Source organism: Myotis myotis, unplaced genomic scaffold, assembly GCF_014108235.1.
Source record: "Myotis myotis isolate mMyoMyo1 unplaced genomic scaffold, mMyoMyo1.p scaffold_m19_p_6, whole genome shotgun sequence".
NCBI classification, from domain to species: Eukaryota; Metazoa; Chordata; class Mammalia; order Chiroptera; family Vespertilionidae; genus Myotis; species Myotis myotis.
In genome coordinates this window covers 56,747,214-56,765,174 of record NW_023416368.1, presented here as the reverse complement: position 1 = coordinate 56,765,174, position 17,961 = coordinate 56,747,214, and the positions used below count along the sequence as shown (strand labels likewise).

Genomic DNA, 17,961 nt, shown 5'->3' with positions numbered 1-17,961 from the left:
CTGGGATATGGGGACAAGTAAGCAAGTCCCATAGGGACCACCTATTTGCAAACATTTTTGTGCTCCACACACTATTAATGATAGCGTTCTCTTGTTGTTTTGTTTTGTTTTCAGCGGTGGGGAGGGCGACGGATGGAGGAGGGAGGAAGCGTGGAGGGGTAGAAGTAGAAACCACGCGCTCCACCTAGTTCAAGGAGAACCCAAGTAGGGAGGCATTCCCTGTAACCCTGCCCTTGGCCATTCATCTCCCACTGTCCGCTGAGCTGCACTGCACCCCTGTGGCCAAACAGCGGCACTGCAGCACAGGAGCACCAGATCGCTTTGGGGAAAGCCATTTGTATTCATTTCTGGACTAAATTTTGCAATCCAATTTAAAACTGTAATCCCCCCCCCCCCAACTCACAAATAGAACATGCACACGCTCAACTTGATATAATGTGTGGGACTTAGGTCTGTAATAGCCCTGAGCACTTGAATAAAAATAAACTTAGCACTTACGTCTCCTGTTCTTTTCTCTAGTTTCACCTGGTCACTGCCCTTAGGCACTGTCCTCTAGCCATAATGAACTACTTGCAAGCCCCCAGATGGGCCAGGCTTCTTTTTGCTTGCCGGATTTCACACAGGCCAAGCAAACTCCACACCGCCTCTCTCTGTCTGACTTCTAAATCTCAATTCAGAGTTGGACTCATTTTAATTTCCTAAGACAGGAAGATTGTGGATCTGTGCTAGGAGCTCCCCCAGCTCCAAACAGTAATTCCTGTAAACTCACCTCTCTCCCTTACTGGACCGCAGGGTCCTTGTTATACACATGACTCCTCGTTTTGTCCACCACTTTTCTTGACTTGGAGAGAGTAAGTCTCAAACAGAATGTAGGAATCTAGTATGTTCAAAAAAGGAAAGCACGTGGACATGGATAGGATAGTATATTCTCTCAATTAAGTTCCTCTGTACTCAATTCTGCCAATATTTATGGGATGACTACTCTGTCCTCTAGTCCTCACTAATAGCATGGGAGGGAGGAAGGGAGGGGAGAAAAGCTATGAGATGAGGAACTGGTATCTCCTGCTATTAACTATGCACAATTTATTATTCCTGCATAGACAAAGCTTGAGGTGTTGAGGTCCAATATCTGGACCTCACTTGAGAAGTTCGGCTCAGGCACGCATATTTTTTTTAAGTATTTTTGGCCACATCCATGATTCCAATGTATAACCAAGGTTGTGAAAATTTGCCCCAAAGTAACTGTATAATTTGGGAAACTCCTGAGTCCAAAGTCTTAAACAGTGAGGCATATGGTGGGAATTTCAGGGATGGTGGTGGGACACTATTTGAGGACAGTAGTAATTTAAGAGGTCTGCTGCTCTTGCCTGCCCAGGATCCATTCTTCTTTTTACTTCTAGAAGCACCTTGTTTTCCTTTGGAAAATCACCCCTTCCTTACTCTAAGTCCTTGCCTTCGAGGTAGGGCTGGTTTGCTCCCACACTGCACTCACACACTCCTAACACACACACACACACATGCAGGCATACACACAAGTGCAAGTGGTACATGCACACACACGGGTGTTACATGCACACACAGCCCATCCATGCTCTGAATCTGCTCTTTTCCGGCATAAATTGCACTTGGATCCAGTCACATCTGAACCTTTAGACTGAACTTCTACCCTTAGACTTTCATTATTGAACCAGTAAATACCCTGCCACATTTTTTTTCCCCTAAATGAGATTGAGGTGGGTTTTGTCATTTGCAACCACAAACTTTCTAACACAAAAGCTTATGAGACTTTTAAATAAGTAGCAATATACTCATGTCTACTTATAGAAAGGGGATACATTAATCGATAGGTCCTGATATGTTGAGATTTTTTTTTCCTGTTCTATGGTAAGGTATACTTTATTGTTCTTAGCAGAGATTAAGTTTATTAAACATGAAAAGCCCATTTATTTGGTCTAGGTTTTTAAAAGCTGCCCACACATGTAAAATGGAGATAATGAGACTTATTTCACAGAACTGTTGAAGGTAAAATGCAATAACAGGTGTGAAATCATCTTATGCTGTACAAAATGCTGGGTGTTATTACCATGGGTATCATCATCATGATCATCTTTCATTTTCTGTCAGCAGAGTTCCTGGATAGTTATTTACTGTTAGTAGTATTGATGGCTGTACAAATGCAAATGGTGATTGAACAGGTAAATGATGCAAACAGGAAATGTGACTCCTTTGAGGCAACAATCATCCCAGGATGTTGTGAAGGATCAGTTGAAATAATGTATTCAAAGGTGCTTTGAAAACAAAAGTGCTGTGTGGTTATAGGTACTGTTACCTCAGCCCTGCAGGTCACTGAATCTTTGATGTTGTTCATTTGCATATATATTTTATTTCAGACCTTATTAATATCTGATACTTTTCATTTAATTTTAAAACAGAAAGCCCACAGGCTGTTTCATAGAGTGCAGTCTTATACAATGAAGGGCTTTATCTTGGGGGTTTTTTTCTCTCCCGCCTCTGTGGCATTTAACCACCGTGACAACCCACTCCTTCAAATTCTTTCCTCCCTTAGATTCAGTGACATTACATTTTTCAACTTCTTTTTGACCTTTTCAACTACTTTTGGTCTCCTCTCTCTTTCCCTCCCAGCTTCTAACTCTGTGGGGATGCCCCTAAGGCTCTGATATCTCTATATCATTCATGTACTCTCTCTCTCTCTCTCTCTCTCTCTCTCTCTCTCTCTCTCTCCCCCCCCCTCTTCCTCCCTTCCTCCCGCGCCCCCCTTCCCCCCTCAGTTCCTGCCCTGGAGAATTCACCCATTCTCAATTGTCTTGCATCAGCCCATAATTCCATCCTTCTACTATTTATTTCAACATGTACGTCCTGCCACTATCTCACTTTCAATATCTTTAAAAATTTCGTAATCTCCGCAATTCCAATTGGCTGCCTTTCAAGTGCACCAATTCAGTTGCTGACATAGCCATTGTTCCCACGTGTCTGCCCTCATTACCACTTCCCTCTCTTAGAAGGCCTTTTTCCAGGCTCCAAGTACCTCAGTGCCTTTCAGACTCACACTTCCTCCGCTCTCCCAAGCCCACCACACCAACCCAGCCCTCATCATCCCCCTGCTCATCCTCATAGCTAGCCTCTTCAGCTCTAGACTCTCTCTTGTACTGTCTGTCCTGTGGGCTGCAGCTAAATTCATTTCCTAAAATGTCCCTTTGTGAGCTCATCTGGGTGCCCCCAGTACCTGGGACAGTTATGACTCTTTTTTTTTTTTTTAATATATTTTATTGATTTTTTACAGAGAGGAAGGGAGAGAGATAGAGAGTTAGAAACATCGATGAGAGAGAAACATCGATCAGCTGCCTCCTGCACATCTCCTACTGGGGATATGCCCGCAACCCAGGTACATGCCCTTGACCGGAATCGAACCTGGGACCTTTCAGTCCGCAGGCCGACGCTCTATCCACTGAGCCAAACCGGTTTCGGCATGACTCTTGATTGACTGTCATTCCCTTGCTCAGGGGAATTATTTCAGTGTGTGTGTGTGTGTGTGTGTGTGTGTGTGTGTGTGTGTGTGAGAGAGAGAGAGAGAGAGAGAGAGAGGTATTTCAGACTTCTTGCTTGACTAATGCTTTATAGTATGAATTATTCATCCCATCTTAATTCCAACTACACATTTACTCAAGCCAATCTGGTTTTTCCTTTTATAAACTTACATCGCACTGATAATTAAGACCAAGCTATTTAACAATCATTAACTCTCCACTATCAATATAATTTGTCTCCCTAACTAGATTATGATATCCTGAGAGCCCGAAACTCTATTAACTGGCCGCTAAAGAACAGTCACTTGATCCATTCCCTACCAACACATCCTTTACCACAAATATTGCCTCCAAATCCACTAACATTTTTAAAGCCTGAGAGTTCCCTTTATACATTCATATTTGCCTTTTTGTGTATGGATCTATAACATATATTTACATATCTCATAGCACCTAACACTATGCTGAGTACCAGTGATCCCTCATCAAATCTTCGTTGGTTAATTCACACAGGACTGAGCAGCATTACTTGTTTCACCCCTTGACCTGGAAGCCCAACACGAAATGGCATCTTGCTGGCCTGACATTAAATTTCTTTCTATGGAGATGTAAGAACTTAATATGTCACAGAGCGAATCTTTTGATACTCAAATAATAGGGCCCTGAATATTTATTTCAGCTTTTAAAAAAATGAGAAGGGAAAGCAATAATAATAGCAGTTGCTACCATGGCTGAATAATACTAGTAAAATAAAAAATTTTAAAAACCCATGGGAGCCGAAACCGGTTTGGCTCAGTGGATAGAGCGTCGGCCTGCGGACTGAGAGGTCCCGGGTTCGATTCCGGTCAAGGGCATGTACCTGGGTTGCGGGCATATCTCCAGTAGGAGATGTGCAGGAGGCAGCTGATCGATGATTCTCTCTCATCGATGTTTCTGGCTCTCTGTCTCTCTCCCTTCCTCTCTGTGGAAAATCAATAAAATATATTTTAAAAAAAAATAAATAAATAAAAACCCATGGGACTTAATGAAAGCCTGCTCTGAACGGCTGCAATACCAAAAGAGAAAAAGAAAAAAAGAAGTGATGATACAGACCAAGGGACTTTTACCATTTGAGTCTTCTGACAGCTCCGATTTTTTTTCTTTCTTATTTCTCCCCCACAACAGGAGCGACTAAGCGATCACCTGGTAGCCCGACAGCATTAATAGACCCCTTTTCAATCCCTAACTCAAAGCAAGGGAGTCATTCTGAGTACTTGGTAGAATCTAATACATTGTGTCGATGCAGGAAGGAGCCTCAGAAATTGAGTCTTTAAGGCTGAATAATTCTGCATGCATTTGAATAATTAAAACTTATGTACCCCCTCCCCCAGCCATCCTTTTATTCCTAGCACACTGCAGACATTAATGACATGAAGCAATAGTGCACTCGCACACTCTTTGAAACAATTGCGCTAATTGTGAACGTGCCAACTCCTAACAAAAATGCTAGTGTGCGTTGCTGTGCAGTTGTGCCCAGTTCTACGAAGAGATAGCAACACTTTTGTCTCCAGTAGCCAAGACTCACAGATGGGTCACTCGGCTGAGGCAGAACTGGGCTATGCCCTTGGCAGATAGATTGGAAAGTTGGCTGACTTGTTAGGGACCTGACATCCTGAGCATCTCCAGCCTCCACAGACAGACTCTTCCCACACACGGCTCCCCGCTCCCTCTCCCCACCAGGCCACCAGCATTTTCCTAGGAAAAGTTCTTTTTTACTGTAAACCTCACTTTTGTTCTGGTTCTTTGATGAATGTACATTTGCATGTCATATATATAAAGATCTCTGTAAATTATTATATACTATACATCAATAGTTTTATTAGATATAATGAGAATATATTTTCCCTACCAGAAGTTTGTACTGTATACCCAGAAGTTATTTATATATATATATATCAAGAGAGAGAGGGGGGGAGAGAGGAGGGATTCTCAAACTCAGTGCTCTTAACATCATTTTGGATTGGATAATTCTTTGCTGTGAGGGACTGTACTGTCATGACAGCCAAAACCATCTCCAGACATTGCCAAATGTTCCCTGGAGGAGAAAATTGTCCCTGGTAGAGAAGCACTGGCATAGAGTAATGTTGAGTGAATTATTTGAATTCACTTGATGGGCTGTACATACACAGGCACAATCTATTACAAAGTACAACCTCATAAAAATCCATTAGAATTGAAATATTTCCAGCTGTGAGTCATTTTTATTATAAGAAATATAAAATACACCATAATTAAAGTATTCAAAAATGGAATGGACCCTTGAAATTTGTTGCAATTTGTCTTTCTTAATCAAGTATATTTGACATACTAGGCTTTTATTCAAAACATCTGAATAAGGAAGAGAAATATTTCCATAGGTTGCCCACCTCTCCTACTTTGCCCTACCAGAAGTTTGTACGGTATACCCTGATCCTGTTCTAAGTGCTTAAAAACATTTTAAGTGGCTCATGCAGCATAGTATCTTGTACATAATTATTAGTTTTTAACAACTTTTAATAGTTACTCTTCTTATTTAATTCTCACCAAAGACAGGAGAGAAATTATCTAAAATCCCAGAGTGATTGCTTTATCTAATAGATCCATCATCAGGTATTCTTCAGTGACAATTTCTGTTTATTTTTTCCCTTTAAATAGGCCATACTTTCCTGTTTCTTTATATGCCTTGTGATTTTTTGTTGTTGAAAATTGGACATTTGAATCTAACAATGTGCTAATGGTGGAAATCAGATTCTCCTCCTTCCCCAAGGTTTACTGGGGGGGGGGGGGGGGGGGGGGGCAGGGAGCGGGGGGATGTTGTTGTTTTCTGTTTGTTTGTTTTTATTGTTGTAAGCTATCTCTGTGCTGAGGGTCAGTCTGGAGTGTAAACTTAAAGTATTCTCAGGTATTTACTGAGTCTATACCTTTCCCTGGGCATGTGTACTGGCTTTCCAATTTCCCTCAAATAAGCAGTTGCTTTTGAATGTCTTAGCCTTTTTTTTTCTTTCCAATTTTTAAAAATATATTTTTATTGATTTCAGAGAAGAAGGGAGAGGGAGAGAGGAGAAATGTCAATGATGAGAGAGAATCGTTGATCTGCCTCTTCCTGCACGCCCCCCACTGGGGACGGAGCCTGCAACCCGGGCATGTGCCCTTGACCGGCATCGAACCTTGGACTCTTCTGTCCTTAGGCTGATGCTGTATCCACTGAGCCAAACCAGCTAGGGCTGTCTTAGGCTTTAATGTCTGGCTCCTAAAAGGGGAAAAGAGAAAAGTTAAGGAGGAAGGGCAGCAGTCTTTAAATCCCCTAGCAGTCACTTCAGCTGGAAGGAGAGGGACTTGCCTGTTTGTCTGCCCCTCTGAGGTCAGAAGCAGCACCAGTGATCAGAGCACAGGTCCCTGGTATTTGGAGGAGGGGTTCCTCTTCTCCCACCCAAGCTGTGTAAAAGCTGCTCCAAGAGCACATGCCCAGCTGCCTGTCAGGGTACTGAGGTGGGGGAGTGGATGCTGAGAGCTGAAATTGACCGCAATGTACCATGCAGGCCATCCCCTGAAAGTTGCAAGCCTTCAATAGACTTCTGAGTTCCAAAATAGCTCCATCAGACAGATTCCACCAGGCAATTGTCTAGGTGGGAGGACAGGTTCCTGGTGCTTCCTACTCTGCCATCTTCCCAGAATCCTCTGTTGGTGCTGGCTTGTTTTGTTTTGTTTTCTACCCCAGGATCCAGCCCATAGCACAGCCTGTGTGTTTCTGTGTCAGCGGAGGTCTGTCTTAGAACGCTAAGCAATGATAATGATAGTACCTGGTGCAATGAAAGGGCAGCGCGTGAAGAACAAGTTACCACGTAAAACCCTCAGAAACGATCTCAGCATCTGACACTTAATTATAGAGTAAAAAAAAATCAAAACCTCAGGTAGGCCTGTCAAAAAGATTTACCTCGCCTTTTATCCAGGGCTGGGCTGACAGTTCTCTGTGCTCGGTAATTAGCCCTACCCTAGCATACAGCAAGTCCCCACACGCTCCCCAGCTCCTCAGGGAATAAGGCGCAATGCCTTCGCCTGACGAATACCCTGCACAGTCTCACCCAACCTCTGCTCACGTCTTCATCTTTTGCTTCGCGCCTGTTTGCTGATGTGCTTCAGCTATAAGGAGTGATTCTCAGCTTCCCCTGTAGGCTTTGTATGGTCCAATCTCTGCTTCCTTGCTGATGTCATGCCAGCGGGCAGGGCCGCTTACCCTCGGAGGCCAAATCAGAAGCATCTCTATCAGCACAGCCTGAAGTGACTTACTGATACTTGAACTAGGGCTCTCTGGTGGTGCCACCATCTGCCTTGTGAGGGCCTCCTCTCCTCCTCACTGTGTCCTCCCCTAGACCAGAGACTGCAGCTTTATATTATCCACACTACCTGGAAGGGTACAGGAAACTTTTTGTTGAACAAAATGAATACCAGTAAACAAAGGAATGTTCCTTGGTCCTCAAGGCTCTCCATTGCATAGTCTAACTCTATTAACACATTTTCTTTCCTTTTAAAACTATTTTTATTGATATTTAGAGAGAGAGGAAGGGAGAGGAATAGAGAGAAACATTGATGAGAGAGAAACATCACAGATCAGCTGCCTCCTGCAAGCCACCTACTGGGGATCGAGCCCACAACCTAGGCATGTGCCCTGACTGGGAATGGAACAGGTGACCTCTTTGTTCCTGGGTCGATGCTCAACCACTGAGCCAAATCGGTTGGGCACCTATTAACCCATTTTCTCCTAGCTCTTTCCAAACATGCTTCATGCAGCTCATTTTTTCTCTCCCCCTCCCCCAATTACAGTTTACATTCAATATTGGTTTGTATTAGTTTCAGGTGTACAGTACAGTGGTTAGACAACCATATACTTCACAGAGGATCCCTCCTCCCCACGTTTCCAGTATCCACCTGGCAACTATCACAGTATTTCTGACTATATCCCCTATGCAGCATGCAGGTCATTCTGGCCATTGTCCCTTAGGTACATGGTTGACTTGATGACTTTGCTTATATTAATTCTCCAATATACCCTTTCATGTATCCTTTCATTCATTTATTCACTCACTCACTCACTCGCTCACTCATTTACTGACAGAGCACCTGTGCAGTGCCAGCCACTGTGCAGAGGCACTGAGAGCACAGGAATTTCCAGGCTTGCCTCCTAGTCTTCCAGATGGTAGGGGAGACAGATGTGTAACTAAGCATTACAAATGCTGCGTGGTACAGTTGGTCCGTAAGAGAGGTATGCACACAATAAATATGGGGACTAAGGGGGGAGTAGCTAACTTTACCTGGAAAGTGGAGACTGTGTTCAGGGAAACTTCACTGAGGAGATGTGCCTTCAAAACCAAGTACCATGAAGAAGGTTGTTGCTAAGGGTGGGTTCACGGCAAAGGGTGGTGGGCAGCCCTGGGGATGACCCTTCCAGGCCTCTGTGAGGTCCTCTCCCATCTGGGAACTCCTCTGCAGCCTGATTTGGGGTCCTCCTCAGAATGGATTAGAAATCCGAGGCCCACTCACACTTACTTTTTTGGTCCTAACTTGCAATCCCGTCCAATAAATTCTTTACTTAGATAAGGGAAATCTTCCATTCTGCTCTAAACCCACACGTGGCCTGTGAGGTGTTTGGTCTCTTTCAAGTACTTCTGTCCAGTGTTGTCTGAGTTGCCTTCATTTTATTAGTCTAATGCTCAGAGTTCAAGGGGTGACTCACTGGCACACCTTCATTAACTGCTTCCTGTGAAAGGCCCTTCCTACTGCACCAGCCTCTAACGCCCGAGGGAGGGGTCTGTTCTTTCCCTCTGTGCTTCCCCCACAGCATCAGCTGTGCTAGGCCCTGGGTGAGGGGCCAGTGTCCACTGGAAAATGATTCTCTTCTCTCCTTAAGGCAGATCCCACTTCCTTCTCCAGCTCCTTATCCACTGCTCCCCATCCTTCCACTCTCCCAGTGAGCTGCCCTCTGGCCCCAAGGAGCACAAACTCCACTACCTAGGAAATGCAAATGCTGTCTGGAGCGTGTAGAGCCTTCCCCTGGGGTAGGATATTTGAATGAATGTAGAGCAGGATTAGATAGAGATTAGAACTAGTTGACCTTCAGCCTTTCTTCCCTCGCTAAGATTTTATGATTCTGTTCTAAGGTACTGCTTAGAAGATTCAAAATGCTTGTTTGCCACAGTTACTTGTTCCCTGCTTTTTTTCCAGGTGCTTTTATTATAGGGGGTAGGGGAAGATTTTCAACATAAGCCATACCTTTACACTGAGATTAGGAAATTATTGGTTGATAAAGCATGTGTATTGTGTTAGTCATTAGTAAAGTCACAAAGTAATCTCTGAAATAGCACAGTAATAAGTCACAGAAAACCAAGTTCAAGGCTATTTAGAGGAAGTAGTGTGTGTAACAATGAGTAACCTCTGAGTACTTGCAAAAATAAGATGTTATTGTGACTATCATTATTACTTACTAGAGGCCTGATGCACAGAATTCGTGCATGGGGTTGGGGGTTCCCTCAGCTCAGCCTGCATCCTCTCCAATGGGGGGACCCCTTGGGGGATGTCAGACTGCCTTGTCCCACAGGGGTCAGGCCTAAACCGGCAGTAGGACATCCCTCTCACTATCTGGGACCACTGACCCCTAACCTCTCACCTGCCTGTTCACCCCTAACCCCTCTGCCTGCCTGCCTGATCACCCCTAACTGCTCCCCTGCTGGCCTAACTGCCCCCAACTGCACCCCTGCCAGCCTGATCACCCCCAACTGCCCTCCCCTGACGGCCTGGTCGCCCCCAACTGCCCTCTCCTGCCAGCCTGATAGCCCTTAACTGCCTCTGCCTCAGCCCCCACTACCATGGCTTTGTCGGGAAGGAAGTCAGACGTCTGGAAGATGGCCGGTCGACCCGGTCTAATTAGCACATTTCCCTTTTATTAGTATAGCTAGTTGACCTAAATGTGAGATTTTCCAGAGTCAGTGTATAAGATACAGAATTCCAGAGGTCTTTCAGTGGGAGCCTTCCAGGGCTCATCCTATTCCACTAGTGCCCAACCCTGCCATGGAAGCAGGTGCTTTGTGCTGCTACGTGTGCAGTTCATCTCCTAGAAATATAAAAACAAGGTGGATGGACTAGGGGTATCAACATATCCTGGGAACACAGCCCCACATGCATGTGATTTGTGTAAATATGTCTGTTTGGCTTCAAGAGAGTTTGTAAAATAGAATACAGAGATGTGGAACAGGAGTATGAAGTCTGAGTAGGAGGAGGATTGAAAAGAGAATGACAGATGCTTGAATTATTATCTTTGTTCTGGGAGAATTTTTGCCATGCTTATAAATTTGTTCTGTTAAGACAACTGCACATGGGATAACAGTAGATTGAGTTACTAAATGTGAAGTACCAAGGCCACTGCCGGTACATAGTAGGCACTTAATAAATGCCATACCTCCTTCCTCGCCTCCTTCTCTCATCACAATCATTGAAGCTTATTGCCAAACTTTAAAGACAAGATCTCAAATAAATTGCTTCCAGGAACAGAGACATAATCAGGGGCACATAAGGTTCTGTTAAGACAACTGCACATCCATCCTTCAGTCAGTGCCTGAGGCACTTGATCTTTGCTATGCACTATTCAGAATGAATGGTTTTCAAGGCAAATTGGCCCTGACACTACATATAGTCTTAGAATTAGGTATTAGGCCAATTAACCTACAGAAACTCAGAAACGCAGCCAGGGTGGGAGAATGGATGACATCAGATATGATCCAAGGCTTCTAGATGTAGTTTCAAATCAGGATCAGTTATAAAGCTGCCCAAGTAACCCCAGCATAGAGCAACCCCCATAAAATAAAATTCTGACTTCAGGACAAAGAAAGGGGCCTTTTCTTTTTAAAGCATCACCTTAGAGCATCGGTCATCACAGTGGGAACATAAATCATAGTTCACCTTCAGCACTTACCAAAGTAAGCACTCAATATTTATGAGACAAATGAACCTCAGCGTTTTAGAATGTTTGACAGTTGGTTCCAGGTAGAAATGATGGATTGAACAAATGCATCTATTTGACTTCCTCCAGAACCACTAAAAATCATGAAAATGGGAGAGAGGGACAAGAAGCAATAGCCACAGAAGTTTAGACAGCAGTGATAAAAGACTTGGTGGAGCTGAGACAACCATGTGTTAAGGGAGTGGCGTTGCAAAATCCCCTGGATAAGGAGTGAAGATGTACTAGGGATGTGAAAAAAGGAACTGGTTGGAGGTTGGAGCTACCCGAGAAGTCATACTACTTCTATACTTATCCCCAAATCTTTTCCACTGGGTGATCCCCCCACCTCCCCTACCAGAAGTGGAAGTTCATCCACTTCTTGTCCATAGCTGAAGAGAGAAATGGGGATTAATTAATGTGGGCATGCTGAAGGCTCAGATCCCCTCCCAATTCTGGGTATGCTGGGAACCAATGTTTATCCTCTAGACAGAAGATTTGGCTTCAAGTGGAAAGAGTCTGTGTTGCAGAAAAGCAGTCTCAATGTGTGAGCAGCCTGAGAAAGCATTCATCTTTTCTGCTTCCATTTCATGTTCCATGTCATCTTCACTTGCCTGACAAAATCTCCAATTCCAAATCTTCACCTGCTGCCAGCATCTAGACCCTATTCAGAAAAACAAACCATCTGAGTTACAGCAGCAATGCTGCACAGAGTGAAGGGCATGATGAGAGAGAGAGCTGAGTCCAAAATACTGGTCTACTCAATCTTTCTCCTGGCCATCCTGCTGCTTAAAATCCTTCCATGGGTCCCTGTCCCCCCATCAATGGATCCCTTAGCCTGGCATACAAAGGCTCTTTATTAATTCACCTCTCCCTACCTTGCCATCTTCACCTACGGCTCAACAGCCTTTTTCCTCTTGTCTGTAGCAATATTTAACTACTTGTAATTTCCTGAATACCGTGTCTACAACTATTGTGATCATGCCTGGAAGACTATTCTTACGTACTCTCTCTTCTTTGCCTGGTTAATGCTTGCTTATTTTTAGACTCAGTTCAGGCATCATTTCCTCCAGTAAGACTTCCGTGCCCTAGCTACCTCTTCTCCCCAAACCAGCTTAGAGGTGCCTGTGCATGTCACATTGTATTGTAAATCCCCTCCTGCTCTCTCTGAGTCTTTCATTAGATTTAAAACCCTTAAAGACAGGGGCAAGGCCTTCCATCTATGCAACTCCAGTGCTTAGAACTGTGCTTTGTACGGAGTAGGCATTCAATAGATATTTGCTAAATGTACTTCATATAAAGTCTATTATATATAGAAAAATACTATGTTCACATTATTATTTTTATTTTAAAAATAATTAATAAACTTAGTTTTTTTAAGAGCAGTTTTAGGTTTATAGGAAAATGGAACAGAAAGTACAGAGTTCCCATATACCCCCTCACTCGCCACCATCCATTTTCTCCTATAATTAACAGCTTGCATTAACGTGGCATGTTTGATACAATTGATAAGCTAATATTGATACTTTTTTTTTTTTAGCTAAAGTTCATAGTTTACATTAGGGTTTTGACAAATGTATAACATTGTACATTCTCTAGGCTTTGACAAATAGTTACATTTATATCATACATAATAATTTCAGTACCCTAAAAATCCATTGTATTTCATCTATTCATCCTCTCGCCCTCCCTCAAACTTCTTGAAACCAATGATGTTTCTACTGTCTCCAAAATTTTGCCTTTTCCCGAATATCATAGAGCTAGAATCCTATGGCATGTAGCCTTTTCAGACTGGCATCTTTCACTCAGCAATATGCATTAAAGTTTCTTTCCTGCTTTTGTGACAGCTGGTTATTTTTAATCTTCAAAATAACTCTCCAAGGTGTTATTTTTAGTAGGTGAACACCTGAGACATTGAATGGGAAGGTCACAGTGCAAAGACAGCTGAAATAGCAAGAATGCCATACTACCAAGCCATTAAATAAACAATCATTGGTCCCCTACTCTGTGTCAGGCATGGTGCTTGCTTGATTCCAGGAGCAATAAAAAAATAATTGCTTAGTCCTTGAAGACTAACAATTTAGTGTATGCAACAGGTATGTTAAAAAACAACAACAACACATCATGCCATGGCCAATGTAGCTCAGTTGGTTGGGTGTTGTCCCGTGCAGTGAAAGGCTGCTGGTTCAGTTCCTGGTCAGGGTACATGCGCGGGTTGTGGGCTCAATCTCTGTAGGGTGAGTGCAGGAGGCAGCTGATCAATGTTTCTCTCTCACATTGACATTTCTCTCTCTTCCTTCTCCCTTCCTCTCTCTCTCTAAAATAAATAAATAAATAAATAAATAAATAAATAAATAAATAAATAAATAAGATCTCAAAAAAGAAAATTAAATAATAAATAAATAGAACACATCATTTCACAAAATGGAAAGGGCTGCTAACAGGGTAAGTATCCTGTTGATATAAGAATTAATTCAGACAGTGGAAGCACCCGGCACAATAATGCCACATATTGACTTCTCATTAAATGCTAACTTATTATTTTCACTTAGTCCTTACAACAGCCCTAACCTGTTAGATATTGCTATCTCTTACTTTTCTGATCAATAAACAGTTCAGAACAGTTCATTATTTGCTCAAAAATCACAGAATAAAGAAGTGAACGTGGGTTTGCCTAAAGCCCATGTTATCTCTACATTTTGCTGTCTCATTGGTCCTGGCAGAGGTAATATCATGTCCAAGGTAGAGACATTAAAGAGAAGAGTATTTTGGGGACAGTGACAAGTTGAGTGTGACTGGAGCACAGAGGGTTGGGGAGGGGAGTAGTGAGCAATGGAGGCTGGTCACAGCCAGGCTCGAAGGGCCTCCAATTACTGATGTTTATAAAATGTTAGTCCACTAATTTTCTCGTGATATTTAGCCCTAAGAACTGCTGAAGCTGAGCATTCCCTTTGGAGTGCACAAAATAAGCTCTGTGTAAGACATTTTTGGTCTTGCTAAGGTCAATGTGGTGGGTTTGTTGCTGAGGAAGAGTTCTGACAATTGCTATGGAGATGCTAGACAAGCAAAGATAAGCAAGAATGTTTGTCTTCCGAAAGTAAAATTAGAGGGAAACACAGTAAATCAAGATTTCATAATAGCAAGTTATGCAAATAAACACCAACTTGAAGAGAAACTTCAGGGAATGAAATTCAAACTGACTAAGTCCAAGTCTTTATAGAAAACCCATTGCTTTCTCCCCTAGATCAGTGGTCGGCAAACTGCGGCTCGCGACCCACCTGTGGCTCTTTGGCCCCTTGAGTGTGGCTCTTCCACAAAATACCACGTGCGGGCATGCACGTACAGTGCGATTGAAACTTCGTGGCCCATGCGCAGAAGTTGGTATTTTGTGGAAGAGCCGGTATTTTGTATCAAAGGGTTAAAGTTAGGCATCTTTATTACCATATTTCAAGAGGGTTAGGCTTGTCAGAGCATAGAGCAGTGCTTTTCAAAGTTTATGCATGTGAATTACCTAAGGATCTTATTAAAATGCAGATTCTGATTCAGTGGGTCAGGATGAAGCTGATATTCTGTATTTAATCAAGTGCGAGTAATGCTGATGCCATTAGTCCATGGACCACACTCAGTAGCCAGGGCATAGATTACTAGGATGAAAGATTGTAAATGGCATGCATAATGGGGAAGGGAGGGGGACCAGGCAATTCTTCCTAAGGAAAGTGGAGTGTCTAATTGAGCCAGGAAGGTGTCGTGAATGCCTGCTGGTGGAGCAAGGCCGATGGTGCTCCAGAGTAAGCACTGGTACTGGTATTTCGGAGGGTCAGCTCAGGGCCCATTCCAAGGGTCAGGGTTCAGTGGCCAGCTGGTGGTCCTGTAAAGCAGCTCTTCCATGCAGGGAACAGGAATGATAAGGCTGGGAAGGAGGTCCAAAGGAAAGCCGTGCCTGGTGAAAGAGCACTCCCAGCAAAGTCAGTCCCAGCATTCCTAGGATTATATATATATATGGTGCCACAAACCAAAGCACTGTCTGAAGTTAGGAGAGAGGGTCCTGGAGCAGATCTTTCTAGAGCCTTCAGGACTACGATCCTCCTAATACAGCGATCTTGGGCTTCTCGCTTCCGGAGCTATGAGACAATAAATTGCTGTTGTTTAAGCCACAATAGCAATTGTTGTGATCGCTCCAACAAAGTGATATATTAACTCATTTTAACCTTCACAACTCCTTTGTGAGATAGTTATTATTATTACCCCTGTTTTACAGATGCAGAAACTCAGGCACACTGCAGTTAAGAAAACCAGAGAGAAAGGTGAAAAGGATATAGAAAAACTGGAAGAAAAGAAGGAAAGAGGAGGGAAAGGAGAAAATTTTGTAAAGATGTGGACAGGAAAAAAGGAGAAAGAAATAGTGGCAAAGGAAAGGGATTAAAACTTGACCTGGCCAGCCTTGGCCAGTTTTTCTCAGTGGTTAGAGCATCAGACCGAAGGGTCTCAAGTTTGAGTCCCACTTGGTTGCAGGTTTGATCCCTGGCCTGGTTAGAGCTTAAACGGGTAGCAACCAATTGATGTGTTTCTCTCACATCAATGTTTCTCTCTCTCTTCCTCTCTCTCCCTTCCTCCCCCCTCCCTCCCACTTTCTCTAAAAAGATCAATGGCTAAAATATCCTCAGGTGAGGATTAAAAAAAATTTTTTTTGACCTGCCCAAAGAACAATAGAGGCTTTAGGTCCCAGTATATAAACCACTAAAATTTTTCTTTTTTAGATGTGTCAAGAGTTAAAATAAAAATGTTCTTCTGTCAGAAAATGAACTCTCGTTTTTGACACTTTCCTATATTTTATTATATTGTGAACCTGAAGCTACAGCTCCTGAGAGCCCTGGTCTTGGTTTTGCAATATAGGTTCCATTTTTATTTGAACAGAGGGACTAATAATAATCACTTGTTCCATGAATGTGACATTGAGAGATTTGGATTTGTTTTTGATGGATGAAATAGTGCTTATTTTTAAAAAGCTATTATATACTATTCTTCTTACTCCTAGTTTTTTTTCTTTTCTTTTCTTTTCTTTTTCCTGCTGAAGGAAGACAGCTGAGGTGCAAAGTTGGAGGCAATACTCTGTGAAAATGGGGCTCAATCCTCCAGAATGCAGTATATACTAGTACATTATATTTGAGAACTTCCTTTTTATGGTGCTAGGTCTCCATTCAGGAGAATAGGTGGATCTGGAAACAAGGGGGTGGAAGCAGGAGTGGCCCACTAACCATCGCTCCCAGTGACCTACTGAGTTAGGCCTCCTGGGCTCCACAGGGTTAGAGGTTCTGGTTGTCAGCAGGAGCATGCTCTCACCAGACACAGCAAGGGCCCAACTGAGTTACAAAAGATGGCCGCCACCTGCACACTTTGAGTTCATTGTGGCCAGGGACCTGCAGGTGAGAAGGCATGGATAATTAACTCTGATCAGCAACAGCCGGTAAGGCTGATTTTATAGAATGGGAATGGGAGAGGCATATGTGTGGAAGTCAGATGACCCATTTAGGTGCTTTTTGGTTCTTGGTTCTCCTTTGAGCAATTGTATCTGTGAACAGACAAGTGAAGAAGCCCAGCCTGAGAAGGAGATGATTACTAGGCACCTCAATAATGAAAGTTTGGGCCATATTACCAGGTAAGCCACCAAGACCAGCAGAGGTGGTAGCTGAAGGCAAGAGGGGCTTAGATTGGGTAGTGGAGAAGGGAGGCTAGGCGTACTAGTGGAGGCTCTGAGACCCAACTGCAGTGGTGGAGGTTAACCTGAGCTACCCCCTTGAAATGTATGGAGAAATGGTTTTGCATAATGCAAGGATTGGACTATGGTTAACACAGAGATGTGCCACACCCTTCAAGAAAGCTCTTGGTGCTCAGGTACAAAGAATACAGTAAGCAAATAGCCTCTAGTCGGTATCTCCCTAGGTGTCTGCCGCAGCTTTCAAGCAGCCTGGAAACAATACAGTAAGACAATTAATATTCTCATGCCTTAAACTTATGACTAAGGAAAATAATGATTCAGGGTGATGCCAAAATCCTCACTGTTAATGTGAGACGAATTTTTAAGCGGGCAAAGGTTGCCCCTAGGGTGACCCACCTACTTTGCAGGAAAAAAAGAAAATTAATATTCTTGGATAGAATTTAAGAGCCAAAACAAAAATTCATCAGGTTGGATTTTAATGGCATTATAGTATATTGCTATTTCAGGAATTTCTCTTTTAATACAAAGAAAATAAATTCCTTTGTTTAATACAAAGCAAAAAAAAAAAGCCTAGCCATTTAGCCCAGCCGGCATAGCTCATTGGTTGAGCATTGACCATTGAACCTGGAGGTCATGGTTTGCCCCGTCAGGGCATATGCCCAGGTTGCGGGCTCTATCCCCATGATTCTCTCTCA

At 43.1% G+C, this 17,961-nt stretch overlaps 1 non-coding gene across 1 annotated transcript; it reads left to right on the top strand.

Moving 5' to 3' along the window:
- Positions 1-17,549: 17,549 nt before the first annotated feature.
- Positions 17,550-17,698, top strand: LOC118659549. Its single transcript, XR_004968634.1, has one exon. It is a non-coding gene; the product is annotated as a U12 minor spliceosomal RNA (small nuclear RNA).
- The last annotated feature ends 263 nt before the right edge of the window (positions 17,699-17,961 follow it).